Source organism: Hippopotamus amphibius, chromosome 12 (assembly GCF_030028045.1).
Source record: "Hippopotamus amphibius kiboko isolate mHipAmp2 chromosome 12, mHipAmp2.hap2, whole genome shotgun sequence".
In the NCBI taxonomy this organism is placed as follows: Eukaryota; Metazoa; Chordata; class Mammalia; order Artiodactyla; family Hippopotamidae; genus Hippopotamus; species Hippopotamus amphibius.
Genome location: NC_080197.1, coordinates 82,648,958 through 82,664,711, shown reverse-complemented (window position 1 = coordinate 82,664,711; position 15,754 = coordinate 82,648,958). Strand labels below are relative to the sequence as shown.

At 34.1% G+C, this 15,754-nt stretch overlaps 1 pseudogene; it reads left to right on the top strand.

The window, feature by feature from the left end:
- Window positions 1–10,950: 10,950 nt before the first annotated feature.
- LOC130833707 (olfactory receptor 12-like) lies at window positions 10,951–11,885 on the top strand (annotated as a pseudogene).
- The last annotated feature ends 3,869 nt before the right edge of the window (window positions 11,886–15,754 follow it).

Genomic DNA, 15,754 nt, shown 5'->3' with positions numbered 1-15,754 from the left:
AGGCTGTGCACCCCAAAGTTCAATGCAGCAGTATTTACAATAGCCAGGACATGGAAGGAACTTAAATGTCCATCAACAGAGGAATGGATAAAGAAGATGTGGTACAATGGAATATTAGCTATAAAAAAGAATGAAATTGGGCCATCTGTAGAGACGTGGATGGACCTAGAGAATGTCATGCAGAGTGAAGTAAGCCAGAAAGAGAAAAACAAATATATTAATGCTGACATGTGGAACCTGAAAAGTTTGGTATAGACAATCCTATTTTCAAAGCAGAAATATAGATACAGACGTAGAGAACAAACATATGGACACCAAGGGGGAAAGTAGGGGGTGGGATGAATTGGGAGATTGGGATTGACATATATACATTATTGATACTATGTATAAAATAGATAACTAATGAGAACCTACTGTATAGCAGAGGGAACACTATTCAATTCTCTGTGGTGACCTAATTGGGAAGGAAATCCAAAAAAGAGGGGATACATGTATACATATAACTGATACACTTTGCTGTACAGTAGAGACTAACACAATGTTATAAAGCATCTGTACTTCAATAAAAATTAAAAAAAACCACAAATTCAAAGTCAGATAATGGTTGCTAATTCTGTTTTCCTATATTTAAATACCAAACAGAAAATACAACAGAAGAAATGATAGCATTCAATATAATTATTTTAAAATCCTTAGTAAAAATATTTGAGATTAGGATTTATATTTAAAAATTCTTCAAAAATTAGTGTGACTAAAGACTACATTAAAATCAGAGACATAATACTCTTTAATAATGCCAATTTTATGTGCACATCATTTTTGTTAAATATTTTAATAACAATTTTAATCTTATTTTTAGAAGATCACACTTTAAATTAAAAAGTATTTTTAGAATTTATCTGGCTTTTTAAAGCATATAGATAGCACAAATATGTGGGACCAGATTTTCTCTTTATTATAATGCAGTATTATTAAAAATTTAATCAGTATACAAAGAGAAAGCAGTTTAGGTATTCTAAACAGGAAAATATTAATTGAGGTTAGCTAAGGGATGTTGACCATCTGTATGTCTCTTAAAAAATGGCTAATCAGGTTCTCTGCCTGTTTTTTAATTGGGTTGTTTCTGTTTTGTTTTGTTGAAGTTGAGTTGCATGAAATTTTTGTATATTTTGGATACTAACCTCTTATCAGATATATTGTTTGCAAATATTTTCTTCTATTCAGTAGCCCCCTTTTGCATTTTGTTGATAGTTTCCTTCACTATGCAAGATTATTGGTTTAATGTAGTCCCATTTGTTTATTTTTGCTTTTGTTTTCCTTGCCAGAGGAGACAGATACCCACCACCCCCCAAAAATATTTCTAAGGCTGATGTCACAGAGCATACTACTTATGTTTTCTTCTTGGAGTTTTATGGTTTTGGATCTTACATTTAAGTTTTTTATCCATTTTGAGTTTATTTTTGTATATGGTATGGGAATGTAGTCCAGTTTGATTCTTTTGCATGTAGCTATCCAAGTTTCTCAGCATCATTTATTGAAGGCTCTGTCTTTTCCCCATTGTGTATTCTTGCATCCTTTATTGTAGGTTAATTGACGTATAAACCTGGGTTTACTTCTGGGCTCTCTATTCTGTTCCATTGATCTATGTGTCTGTTTTTGTGCTAGTACCATTCTGTTTTGATTACTTAGATTTGTAGTATAGTTTGAAATACAGGATCATGATACTTCCAGTTTTGTCCTTCTTTCTCAAGATTGTTTTGCCTATTTGGGATCTTTCATGTTTCCTAACAATTTTTAGAATTACTTGTGATAGTTCTATTTAAATATGCATTGGTATTTTAATAGGGATTGCACTGAATATGTAGATTGCCTTGGGTAGCATGGTCTTTTGAACAATATTAATTCTTGCAATCCATAAGCATGGATATCTTTCTGTTTGTTTGTGTTGTCTTCAATTTCTTTCATCAGTATCTTACAATTTTCCAAGTTCAGATCTTTTACCTCCTTAGATTTAAACCTATTTTCTTTATTCATTTTGATGCAAGTCTAAATTGGATTTTTCTTAATTTCTCTTTTTGACAGTTTGTGGTTAGTGTATAGAAATGCTACAGATTTCTGTATATTAATTTTATCCTGTGACTTTACAGAATTCATTTATTAGCTCTGAGAGTTTTTTTGGTGGCATATTTATGATTTTCTATATATAGTATCATATCATTTGGAAACACTGACAGTTTTATTCCTTTTTTTCCAATTTGGATTCTTTGTTTTGTCTGATTATACTTGTATTATTCCTGATCTTAGAGGAAGTGCTTTCAGCTTTTCATTGCTAAATATGAGGTTGGCTGGGGTTTGTAATACGTAGCTTTCATTATGTGGAGATACGTTTCCTCTAGACCCTCATGGTTGAGCATTTTTATCACAAGTGGATGTTGAATTTTGTCAACAGTCTTTTGTGCACCTATTGATATGATCATATAACTTTTATTTTCAATTAGTTAATAAGGTGATCACACTGATTGAATTGTTCATATTGACCCATTCTTGCATGCTGGGGGTAAATGCCACTTGAAGATGGTGTATGAACCTTTGAATGTTTTGTTGAATTTTTTTCCTAATATTTTGTTGAGGATTTTTGCATCTATATTTAACAGTGATGTTGGCCTGTACTTTTCTTTTTTGTGTTGTCATGTATGGTTTTGTCATCAGGGTGATGTTGACCTCACAGAATGAGTTTGGAAGTTGTTCCTTCCTCTTCAATGTTTTGGAATAGTTTGAGAAGGATAGGTGTTAACTCTTCTTTAAATGTTTGTTAGTTAACTTGTGAAGCTGTATGGTCTGGGCTTCTGGTTGTTAGGAGGATTTTATTATTGATTCAGTTTCACTACTGGCAATCAGTTTGTTCATGTTTTCTGTTTCTTCTTGATTCAGTCTGGGGATACAATACATTTGTAGGAATCTGTCCTTTTAAGTTGTCCATTTTATTGACATAATTGTTCTTAGTAATGTTTTATAATTCTTTTATTTCTGTGCTGTTTGTAACTTCTCTTTTGTTTATAATTTTTATATTTGGGTTCTCTCTCTTTTTTTCTGATGAGTTTGGCTTTAAAGGTGATCACTTTGTTTACCATTTCAAAGGACCAGATCTTTGTTTCATTGGTCTTTTCTATTGTTTTTTAGTCTCTATTTTATTTATTTCTGCTCTGATCTTTATTATTTCTTTCCTACTACTCACGTTGTTTATTATTTCTTTCCCACTACTCACTTTGTAGGAGTTTGTTTTTCTTTTTTCTTTTTTCCAATTCCTTTACGTATAAGATTAGATTGTTTCTTTGAAATTTTTCCTCTTTCCTGAGGTAGGATTGTACCAGTATAAACTTCCCTTTTGGGACTTCTTTTGCTGCTTCTTACAATTTGGAACATTGATTTTCATTTTCATTTGTCTCCAGTAATTTGGATTTTCTCTTTGATTTCTCACTGACCCATTGGTTATTCAATAGCATATTTTTTCATCTCCACGTGTTTTTGTTTTTGTAGTTTTTTTCTTATAGTTGATTTCTAGTCTCATAGAATTGTGGTCAGAAAAAATGCTTGATATGATTTCAGCCTTCCTAACTTTACTGAGACTTGTTTTTTGGCCTAGTATGTGATTTATCCTGAAGAAGGTTTATGTTTACACTTGAAAAGAGTGTGTATTCTCCAGTTTTTGGATGAAATGTATATATATAAATTCCATCTCATTTAAGGTACCATTTAAGGTAAGTGTTTTCTTTTTGATTTAATGTCTGTATGATTTGCCTGTTGATGTATGTGGGATGTTAAAGTCCCCTACTCCTATTGTGTTACTGTCAATTTCTCCCTTTATGTTTGTTAACATTTGTTTATACATTTATGTGCTCTTGTGTTGGGTTGATATGTATTTACAAATGTTATATCTACTTGTTCAATCAATCCCTTTATCATTATGCAATGTTTTTATTTGTATTGTTACTATCTCTGTTTTAAAGTCTATTTCGTCTTATGTAAGTATTGCCACCTCAGCTTTTGTTTGTTTGTGTGTCAGCATTTGCATGGGATACTTATTGCATCCCCTCACTTTCAGTCTGTTGTGTGTCTTTAGATCTGAAGTGAGTCTCTTGTAGGCAATATATATATAGGTCTTGTTTCGGTGTACTTTCAGCCACTTTATGTGTTTTGATTGGAGCATTTAGTCTATTTACATTAAAAGCAAGTATGTATAGGTATGACTTATTGCCACTTGTTAATTGTCTTCTGGCCGTTTTTCATTCCTTTTTTTCTTTTGCTCATTTCCTTTGTGATGAAATAACTATATTTGGCATTATTTGTGAATTCTGTTTTTTTTTTTGTTTGGTGTGTGTATGTATTACAAGCTTTTGATTTGTTGTTCCCATGAGGTTCATATATAACAACATCAATCTAGCTAGCTAGCTAACTACTGGTTTAGCCAAAAAGTTTGTTCAAGTTTTTCCATAACATCTCACAGAAAAACCCAAACAAAAATTTTGGGTAGCCCAATATATAAATATCTATAGATATATTTCTCTATACATATTATTTTAACTGATGATCTCTTAAGTTTGAATGTATTCTAACAACCCACAGTTTTAATCACTGTCCCACATTTAATGGTTTTTACATCATATTTTCATCTTTTCCTTTTGTATACTTTTTTACATATTGTGAGTATAAATTATTTTACTGCTTTTGTCTTTTAACCTTCTTACTAGCTTTATAAGTAGTTGATCTACTGCTTTTACTCTATGTTTTTCTTTACCAACGAGATTTTTTTCTTTTATACTTTTCCCATTTCTAGTGTGGCCTTTCCATCTCCACTTACAGAAGTCCCTTTAACGATGCCTGTAAAGGCCAATTTAGTGATACTTAACCCTGCTAACTTTTGTCTGTCTTCAAAAATCTTTATCTCTTCTTCAAATCTGAATGATTTCATTGCTGGGTAGAGTAGTCTTAGTTGTAGGTTTTTTCCTTTCATCACTTTGAATATATCATGTCCATGCTACTCCTTTCTGGACTATTTTCCATTAAAAATTCAGCAGATAGTCTTATGTAAGTTCCTGTGAACATACTAGTTGCTTTTGTCTCACTGTTTTTAATATTTTCTCATTATCTTTATTAGTTGACATTTTAATTTTAATGTGTCTTGGTGTGGATCTATGAATTCATCTTATTTGAAACTCTTGCTTCTTGAACCTGGGTGTCTGTTTCCTTCCCCAGATAGGGAATTTTTTGCCATTATTTCCTCAGATAAGGTTTCCTTCCCTTTCTCTTTCTTTTCCTTCTGGTACCTCTATATTGTGAATGTTGATATGCTCTTGTGGTCCCAAAGGTCTCTTAAACTATCCTCATTTTTTAACATTCTTTTCTTCTTTTTTCTATTTGTCATGGGTGATTACCACTGACCTGTCTTCCAGAGCACCAATCCATTCCTCTGTATGACCTAATCTACTGTTGATTCCTTCTGGTGTAGTTTTTATTTCAGTTACAGTATTCTTCAGCTCTGTTTGACTTTTATTTATTTTCTAACTCTGCTGAAATTCTCAGTGTGTTCATCCATTCTTCCCCTGAGTTCAGTGAGCATCTTTAGATCATTACGTTCAACTCTATCAATTAGACTGCTTATCTCCACTTCATTTAGTTCTTTTCCTAAGGTTTCCTCTTGTTTCATCATCTGGAATGTATTTTACTGTCTTCCTATTTTGCCCAATTCTGTACGTATTTTTATGTACGTAAGTTACATTTCCCAATCTTGAAGAAGTGATCTTAAGTAGAAAATACCCAATAAGACATGGCAGCACTCTCTCCTCTGGTCACCAGAGGTATATGCTCTAGTGTTGTCCTCATATGGGCTGCATGCACCCTACTGTTAGGGCAGGGCTGACTATAGTAGGCATGCTCGTAGGTAGGGCTAGCCCCCAGACCAGTTGGCTATGAATCTTTGCCTTGTACATTGGCTTTGGGCCCACTAGAAGGCAAGACTGCCTATACTCAAGATTGGTTGTGCAGCCTGGGGTGGTAGGTAGTGCTGCTGTTGGAGGACAGGGCCATGTCCCCCAGCTTAGCCCAGGGGGAGTCGGGGTGATGCTGGCCTGCTAGAGGGTGGGGCTAGGTCCCTGGGTGGCTGTCACTTCAGTGGAGCTTGGGCCTGCAGCTGAGCAGCTGGTTGCTGAGATTACCCCCACTCTCCCGCCCCTTGCTGATAGGTTAAAGAGAAGTTTCAAAAATGACACTTGCCAGGGTGATGTTATTTCTGTAGAATGAGCTCCTTCAAATGGCTTCTTCCAGTGTTTCCTCCCCACAGTGTTGCCCTAGTTGCCTTCTGCTTCCCCAGGAGGCTTTCCAAGATCAGCAAGTGGGTCTGAGTCAGGGTTCTTTCAAGTTACTGAGTGTGCAGTGGGACTCGGAGTGTGTGACATTTTGTGTCCACCCTTAAACAGAGGCGTCTCTGTTTCCTATAGCCCTCCAGCTCTCCTGAATAAAAAGCCTGAAGATTTTCATAGCTAGATGTTCAGAGGGCTTAACTTCTTTGTGCAGGACCCCCTGGGCTGGGATGCCTGATGTGGGGCTTGTACCATGCCATTCATTGGAGAGGACCTCTACAATGATAATACACCTTCCATTTGTGGGTCGTCAACCCAGAGCTGTGGGTTCTGACTACAGTGTGACTCTGCCCCTCCTATCTGTCTCATTGTTATTTCCTCTTTATGTCTTCAGATGTGGAATATCTTTTCTGGTAATCCTTAGGTTGTTCATACAAATAGATGCTCTGTAAGTAGTTGTACTTTGGCCATGTCTTTGGAGGGGGTGAGTTCAGGGAGTTTCTACTTTGCCATTTCAGCCTCAATCCCTCCCTAAATAATTTAATCTCAAGAGATCTAGATAGAATATTAACAAATAACATATTTCAATATACAAAGAATAATAAAAGCTTACTGAAGTATATTATTATACTATGAATATAAAAATCACTTAATACTGAAAAAATAATGAATTTAAGATGTTTCCACATCTACTCATGAAAGAATAACTACTATAAGATCTGCATCCATGACAAAATATAAACTCTGTAGAAATTATATGAACCAACCACCTTTAGATATTGTACAATAAGCAGCAAATCATGGTAATTCCCAAGAAAAAGGAAATAATTCAAGAAGATTTTAAGCATTAATACACAGCAATTGAAACAAATCAAACACAAGCATAGGTTTAAAATGAAAAACAAATAGCAGACATTCATTGATGATTGAAAAAATATTACAAATATAATTGGAAAATGAGAGGCCAGAAAAATATTAGAAACTATAATGGGGAAAGATTTCTTCAAAGTGGATGACAACTATAAACCTAGAGATACAAGAAAATTCACAAAAACCCAAGCAGGAGGAACAGAAAGAAGAGCAAATGAAGGCACAACAGGATAATATGTCTGAAAATGGGTGAAAAAGAATATTGTCAAAGCTGTACAAAGGAAAAAGAAACATTACATATCATCAAACAAAAGTTAAAGCATAGAGTTTTTTTTGAAAACAAAGTTCATTTACTGTGAAACACTTAATATTCAGCCTTTTTATAGAGATAGGTTCTTTAATGGTGTTTGCTTTCCTTGACACAGAAACAAGTGAAAAATTCTAAAGTAATCTGTTTGAAGTAGTCCACAGGATGGTTGGGTCACCATGAGAAATGAAAGTCACTGGTAGTTTTCAAGCATAGGTGATAGTCAGACAGTCTGACCTGGCAAAGTCCTAGTGAAGTTTTCCATGGTGGCATCTGTTGGGAAGGGTTGTAATATCTGTCTGATTGGACAATGCCTGTACTGTCTTGTCTATTACATGTTTTCAATTTCATCCCTAGTTTTGAGTAAAATATACTTCATCTGCACTTTCTCCTACTGAAGGCAATAAAACATAGGCTTTTTGTCAAAAAATTCATCCAGAAGACAATAGAATACCATCTTTAAAGTGTTAAAAGATTGGAGGAGGGGAGACCAAGTGAAAATGCTACATCCAGGAAAAAACATACTTTAGAACTGAAGGCAGAATAATAAATTGTTTGGATAAAGGAAAACTAATAGAATGTATTATGCCAAATCTGCACTATAAGAAATACCAAACAAAGTTTTCTAGCTAAAGGGAAGTATTATCAGGAGAATATCAGGATCTCAAGGAACATTTTGAAATGCACAGAACATAACTGTGGAGTCTTAAAAATTATTTTATGTAAGATTTCTTCTTTCCCAACATGTTTTGAGGTATCTTAGCATATTCTAGAGTAGTGGTCATCCAACTATATAGCCTGTGGGCCAAATCCTTGCACTCATTCATTTACCTATTGTCTATGGCTGCTTTCACACTATAAAGGCAGAACTGAGGTTGTAGGAATACAGGGTATTTCTTTCTCTCTGCTTCTTGGAGTGTTTCTCTTTTTGGTTCTAGCACCTAGTGGGCAAACCCCACCGTGGTTCTAGTCTTGAAGAGATCCTTTAATACCACCTCTTCTCATGTCTTGAAATCATAGATGGAGCTATGACTGTCTGATCTTGCTAAAATGTATGTTAGTTCAAATCACCTTCTTCCCCCCACCCCCCGCCCAGGTCTTCCATTGACTGTTTAGATTATTCTCTGTATTAATCTTTATGTAAGCATGATGTATCTACAGTGGATATAAGAAATGAGTTTCTAAACTAAGGGCTGTAATACATTCAAATGAAAAATCATGAAAGTTTCTCACTGTAAATCATGAAAATAAAAGGAGAATCAAGTGCTTCTCATCCAAATGTGTGTGGTTTTTCTGTTGTTGTTCTGTCAGTAGAACTTTAGTTATCAAGTCCTCTAGAGAGAGCTTTTAACTTTCTAATGATCTTGTGAGTTGGTTAATTAATAATTTCTTCTCTCATTTTTCATTTTTGCATTATGATACAAAACATATTACAGGTGAGAAAGAACTTAGTCCCTGATGAATATCTTGCAGAGGGAATGCCCACCAACCTGGTCTACCTCCCAAAGACAGAATTTCTCTCAGGACCCATTTCAGGTATATTTTTTAGTTTAATAAATGAAAAGTTCAGTAAACAAAAGAGAGAGACAGAAACCAAAATTTTTGCTAGTACCTTTTTACTCTAGCAATTTGAGTTATGAGTGAGAAAATGCAATCCATGTTGCAGAAAAACTTCTTGTTGAACAAAGGTTTGCTTCTTTTCATAATTTGTTTCTTCATGAACGTATTATATAGTATCTATAGTAGAGTTTTCACTAAGAAAGGTAGCTTGCAATCTTGAGAATATATTTTATATTTAAGTTGTTTGTTCTCAGCATTCTTCTCTTTTAGATAACTATATCATTCTTTTCAATTTTTCTCTTGAAACCACAAAATTTATATAAAAAATGAATTTTAAGGAATGTACACGTTTTGCAGCTGACAGCCCTGCCAAAGTTTATTTTGACCATTCCTCTGCCTTCTAAAATCTATCAGTCAATATTTCCATTAACCTTTAATTTATTCAAAAAATAGATATTGTAACCACCAAATTGATTTTAATATACTTTCCACCAAGTCTTAAACTAATGTCACAATTAATAAAGCCACAGCAAAACCGTAGCAAACAAAAATTATAAGAAACTTTATGACATTTTATAATTTAGATCATATATAATTTAATTTATTTACTATACCTATGCTTATATAATTTATATATACAAAATTATAAAATTTTATCAGATTATAAAAGACACTTCTATAGTATGAGAGTTTTAAAATTTATCTTTTGTCAGTTTTCTTTTACATTTTACGATAGATAATTGAATAATAAACCACTATGCTGCCCAACATCATGATTCTAAATGTCTCAAATCTGTTTTTGTCTCAATTTCCCCATTCATAAAATTAGAATAAAAACTACTTCCTTTCTTTACACCTAACTGTATTTTATCTAAGAACATTTTATAGTCATAATAGCAAAAATCTAAATAAATATAGTGCAAGCTTGCTTGAATACATATTTTTACTTTTGTAGCTATCTTTAAATTGTCCAATGTGCCTTCCATTCTTCATATGCACGAATCTTTGTATTTCTCATTAAATTTGTCTGTTTCTGAAAAGACACAAAAATCTCTGTCAAAGATCTTACAATTCTCCACTTGCATTCCAATCTGTAAAATCCAAAGTGAGCAAAAGGGAGAAGAAAGGAAAGAAAGAAGCAGGAAGGAATGAAGGTAAGAAGGGAAGTACAGAAAGTCTGATTTCATTGTGATTAGGAAATATAAGCAAGGATCATTCTGTTTTCAGCAAACTGTGCCACTAAGAGAGTATATCATCATAGGGACAAAAATAAGGAAAGAAATAAGGATATGATGTTAATGTGTAAAAGGATCATGCTTTTGTCAAGATCTGAAATCTTTCTCCTAATATGACAGACACAATATTTATATATTATTTTTTCTATAGTAGATAAACTAAAAAATCAAATTTAAAATGAGACCATGAATTGAATGGTTTTATTCCAGGCAAAATCTTAAGTGGATTATAATGTCTGTGAGAAATATCATCCATTAAGGGAGGCAAATTGGAACAGCAGTAGACTGATAATAAATCGAGGGTGGAAAAAGGCTCTTGTTTCCAGATATTTTCTTAGAATTTCCACTTTCCCAAAGCACACTTGGAGAGCAAATCTGCACTATATGCAATTAAGCATATCTGAAAAAGGCTAAATAATCAGACTGAACTCTTCACTAGGAAGACTTTTTAAAAATTGTAATCGCTTTATGTTCATTGGTACTTTGTAAAATATTGGGAACAATATAATATGAAAGGGATTTTTTCCATGCTGGTTCCTACTTATTTTTACTATAGCAAGGATTCTGATCATTCATTTCTTTCATTGTTTACCATCTCTCCAGTCCTACCTATATCTCAGCTATGAAGAGTGAGTTTAATAGGAATTTCTCGGAGGTGACTGAGTTTATCCTGCTGGGATTCAGAACCCCTCCAAAGCTACAGATCCTCCTGTTTCTAGTGTTCTTGCTGGTCTACGGGGTCACTGTGGTGGGAAATATCAGCATGGTAATTGTCATTAAGATGGACTCTAGACTTCAAACACCTATGTACTTCTTCCTTAGAAACTTGTCCTATTTAGATCTCTGCTACTCCACAGTCATTGCTCCCAAAACCTTAGCCAACTTCTTGTCTAATGAAAAGAAAATTTCTTACAAAGGCTGTGCGGTCCAATTTTTCTTCTTTGCCCTGTTTGCCACCACTGAGTGCTTTCTTCTGGCTGTCATGGCATTTGATCGATTCTCAGCCATTTGCTCCCCACTCCTGTACCCTGTGCACATGTCCCAGAAAGTCTGTGTCCGATTGGTAACTGGCTCCTGTATCTGCGGCTGCATCAACTCTGTAGTCCAAACAGGTTTCACCTTCAGTCTACGTTTCTGTGAGGAAACAGATTGGACCACTTTTTCTGTGATGTCCCAGCCCTGATCAAGATCTCTTGTGTCGACACCTCTGTGAATGAGATTGTACTATTTATTCTCTCTGCTCTCATCACCGTCACCACTACAACTGTCATTCTGGTTTCCTATGCGTACATCCTCTCCACTGTCCTAAAGATCCCCTCAACTCGTAGCAGGAGTAAGACCTTCTCCACTTGTGGCTCCCATATAGCAGTGGTGAGTTTATTCTATGGGACTGTGTTCTTCATGTATGCCCAGCCTGGGGTCATCTCCTCACCAGAGATGAACAAGGTTGTAGCTCTGCTCTACATGCTTATAATACCAATGCTAAACCCTCTAATATACAGTCTGAGAAACAGAGATGTGCAAGATGCTGTGAAAAGAATATTACACAGGAAATGATTGTCTCACTGATATTTATAAACCTATTATATAATGGACAATTGTGTTTTCTAAGGGTCTTAGTTATCCTAGTTTTTGTAAAACTATTACATCAAAAATACACATGGCAACAAACATTTTTCTGTTTTATAGAATGATATTCCTAATAATATCAGTATATAGGTCATTATTTTATTTGCTTAGAATGTACGAAAACATTCTATGTTCTCAACTTGTGATATGATAGTAATATTTTCATTTCAATATTACCCTAAGTAGGTAGTATTAAGAGCATCTATTATTCATTTAAATAATATTATATCTGTGTGAAAATATTATATCATAGGTCACACAGATATAATGACTATTCTTTAGCTCAGGGTAAAAAAGTACCTTTTTTATTCTATGATGTAGGTAAATTGTTATTTGTTTGGACAAGATAACAGCCCCATTGTGCAGGTGGCAAATTGGAATAGTAACGGTTGGTTACGGAAAACACTTTTGATGAAAGGTCTATCCTTTTTCAAAGATTCATATTTTATTTTGAGGAGTATCATCCACAGAGTTACCACTCCTCTAAAATTGAGACAGAAAATATAGTATATGCGGGGTAATTCTCCACATGGAAAATGTGTCAATTCTACTGATTTTTATTTCCCCATTTTGTTCTTAATATGATATATTTTATAATAATAAAAGCTGGTACATTAAGAAAAGATACTATATGCCATATATCATTTTTAATCAACACTTTCAGATGAGAAAATTGAGACTAAGAAACTTAGCATAGACACAACTCTATACCATATGGCTCCACAATTTTAATTACCCAAATGTATCTTCCAAAGCATCTGGCATCTTTTAAAAATGTAATCTCCCAACCTAGAAACAACCATTTCTGAATGGGGGTATCGGTATGGAGCCAGTCTAGGAACTATAACAAATTTGACCATTCTACTTTTATTATGTTTGTAAGTAACATTCTGTGTGTCTCTATTTCAAGATTTTAACCAATTTGTTTTGGTGTAGAGCAGTACAACATTGGCATCTAATTCTATTTATTGGTCTTTACTCTTTTAAATTATTGTGTATACTTATGCACTGAAAATCCAATACTTCCTAATGTTAAGTTTTTATATATTATTTTAAAATATTGGGTAATATTAAATGCATTTTCTACATGATGTAGACTGAGGTCTTTACTCACGTTCTTTTCTATTAACTAGATAATTTTTCTAACATTTAAAATATAGAGAGGAAATGAAAGTTTTTGCTCCAGTTTCTCCTTTTCAATTTTGTTTCTTTAAAGAGATGTGAATACTAAATAAGAATCCAGGAATCTAATCAAGCCAAATGTACTAATGGGAGTGAACCACTTCTTTTAAAACTGTATATACATGCAGATGACTAACAAATACATGAAAAGATGCTCAACATCACTAATCATCAGAGAGATGCAAGTGAAAGCCACAATGAGGTATCACCTTACACCAGTCAGAATGGCCATCATCAAAACATCCAGAAACAATAAATGCTGGAGTGGGTGCGGAGAAAAGGGAACCCTGCTGCACTGCTGATGGGAATGTAAATTGGTACAGCCACTATGGAAAACAGTATGGAGGTTTCTTAAAAAAACTAAAAATAGAACTACCATATGACCCAGCAATCCCACTACTGGGCACATACCCTAAGAAATCCATAATTCAAAAAGAAACACGTACCACAATGTTCATTGCAGCACTATTTACAATAGTCAGGACATGGAAGCAACCTAAATGCCTGTCAACAGATGAATGGATAAAGAAGATGTGACACATATATACAATGGAATATTAGACATAAAAAGGAATGAAATTGAGTTATTTGTAGTGAGGTGGGTGGACCTAGAGTCTGTCATACAGAGTGAAGTAAGCCAGAAAGAGAAAAACAAATACCATATATTAACCCATATATACGGAATCTAAAAAAATGGTACTGATGAACCCAGTGACAGGGTAAGAATAAAGATGCAGATGTAAAGAACGGACTTGAGGACATGGGGTGGGGGGCGAAGGGGAAGCTGGGACGAAGTGAGAGAGTAGCACTGACATATATACACTACCGCATGTAAAATAGATAAGCTGGTGGGAAGCTGCTGCATAACACAGGGAGATCAACTCGATGATTGGTGATCATTAGAGGGATGGGATAGGGAGGATGGGAAGGATACGCGAGAGGGAAGGGATATGGGGATATATGTATAAATACAGCTGATTCACTGTGTTGTACAGCAGAAATAGGCACAGCAGTGAAAAGCAATTATACTCCAATAAAGAGCTTAAAAAAAAAAGAATAAAATTTATTTAAAAATGTTTGTGACCAAGTCCTCTCAAAAAAAAAAAAAAAAAAACTGTATCTACGTGGTTTGTCACTGTTCTGACACTGATCCAGGTCAGGTCAGACCAAGAAGTTAGTTCTTTCATTTCCCTTTCTCTCACACATGGGTCGTATTCAATTTCTTAGTGGTAAGGTTTTTTTTTCCTCCTTAACTAGCATTAATAATTGAATTCAGGGCAGAAGGGGAATTACTTCCCAGTCCTCATGGCTTCCCCAAATGCTTTAGTTCAGTTTGACACTCAATTCCCACCAATTAACATAAAGTGATACTTTGTCTCCAATTTGCTACTGTTACTTGGGGCAAATAAGTCCTACAGATAATTCAAGATAGGATGCACAGCCAAGCAGGTTCAAGAAATTACTGGTCTTCTAGAAAATATTAGTCAATAGGGCCCAAATTACACCAAAATTTCTAATAAATAGTAATTTATTTTAGTTTATGAAATTTATTGCTGTGATCATACAATACATTTTACACATATTAGATGTATTTCAAGTCTTTTGTTTTCTTCCACTGATTAGTTTGTCTCTTTATGCTGGTATCACATGCTTATTGCACTAAAGGATTTAATGCCTCATAGGGCTACATCTTTTTCAAAAATTTCGCAGCTAATATTACTTGTTATTTCAGTGAACTTCAGAATTCTTTTGCATTAAAAATGCCTCATGTGCATTTTAGCATAACTGCATTTAGCAAATCACTGATTTGTTAACAACCCTCATTTGTAAGAACAAGGTAAGAGGATTGCTTCTGATATCAGACAGCCTAGCTAAGGCCCCGCACTACCATCGTGCACAGATTTTGAGAAATTCTTGAATGAACACTGTCAGTTTCGCTACTTCATTCAACAGATTTAAGGATTACATAAAATACTATAAATCAAGCTTCTGGCACAAGAGAGTTTTCAATTAATAGTAGGTTCAACTATTATTACTAACATGATTATCATCTAGTTTTAAATTGTTTTTTATTAAGGTAACATTGATTTGTGACCTATTATTAGAGCAGTTTCATGTGTACAGCATTATATTTCTACTTCTATATCATACAGCATGCTCACACCAAAAATGTATGACATCATCTTTTTTACAAGACTTAGCAATGCTGTGGAGTTGCTATATTTGAGAGCCACATGTTTTTCAGTAAACATATTACTATACATTTCATATATTAGTTGCTATCATGACAAAAATCTTCATTAGCTTGTATTTACTGATGGGTAATTTCAGGACTCAAAGAACTTTTAAAATTACTAGGTATTTATTTTATATGAGCTTAACTTGCTAAACATGCATTCAGTACTTAGAATTTTTAAATTAAATATTAGATTTGAGGCCTGCCTAGAAAAGATTCAAGTTTTGAAAAGTTTCCATCAGCACTTTCTCAGAGTTGGTATTCATGAAAAATTCTTTCTATATATGTCAGGTACTGTATAAAGTACACATGCATTTCTTTACTCCTCAAATAAGGCTTATGGTGAAGGCAACATTATATATATATTACATATTAAAAG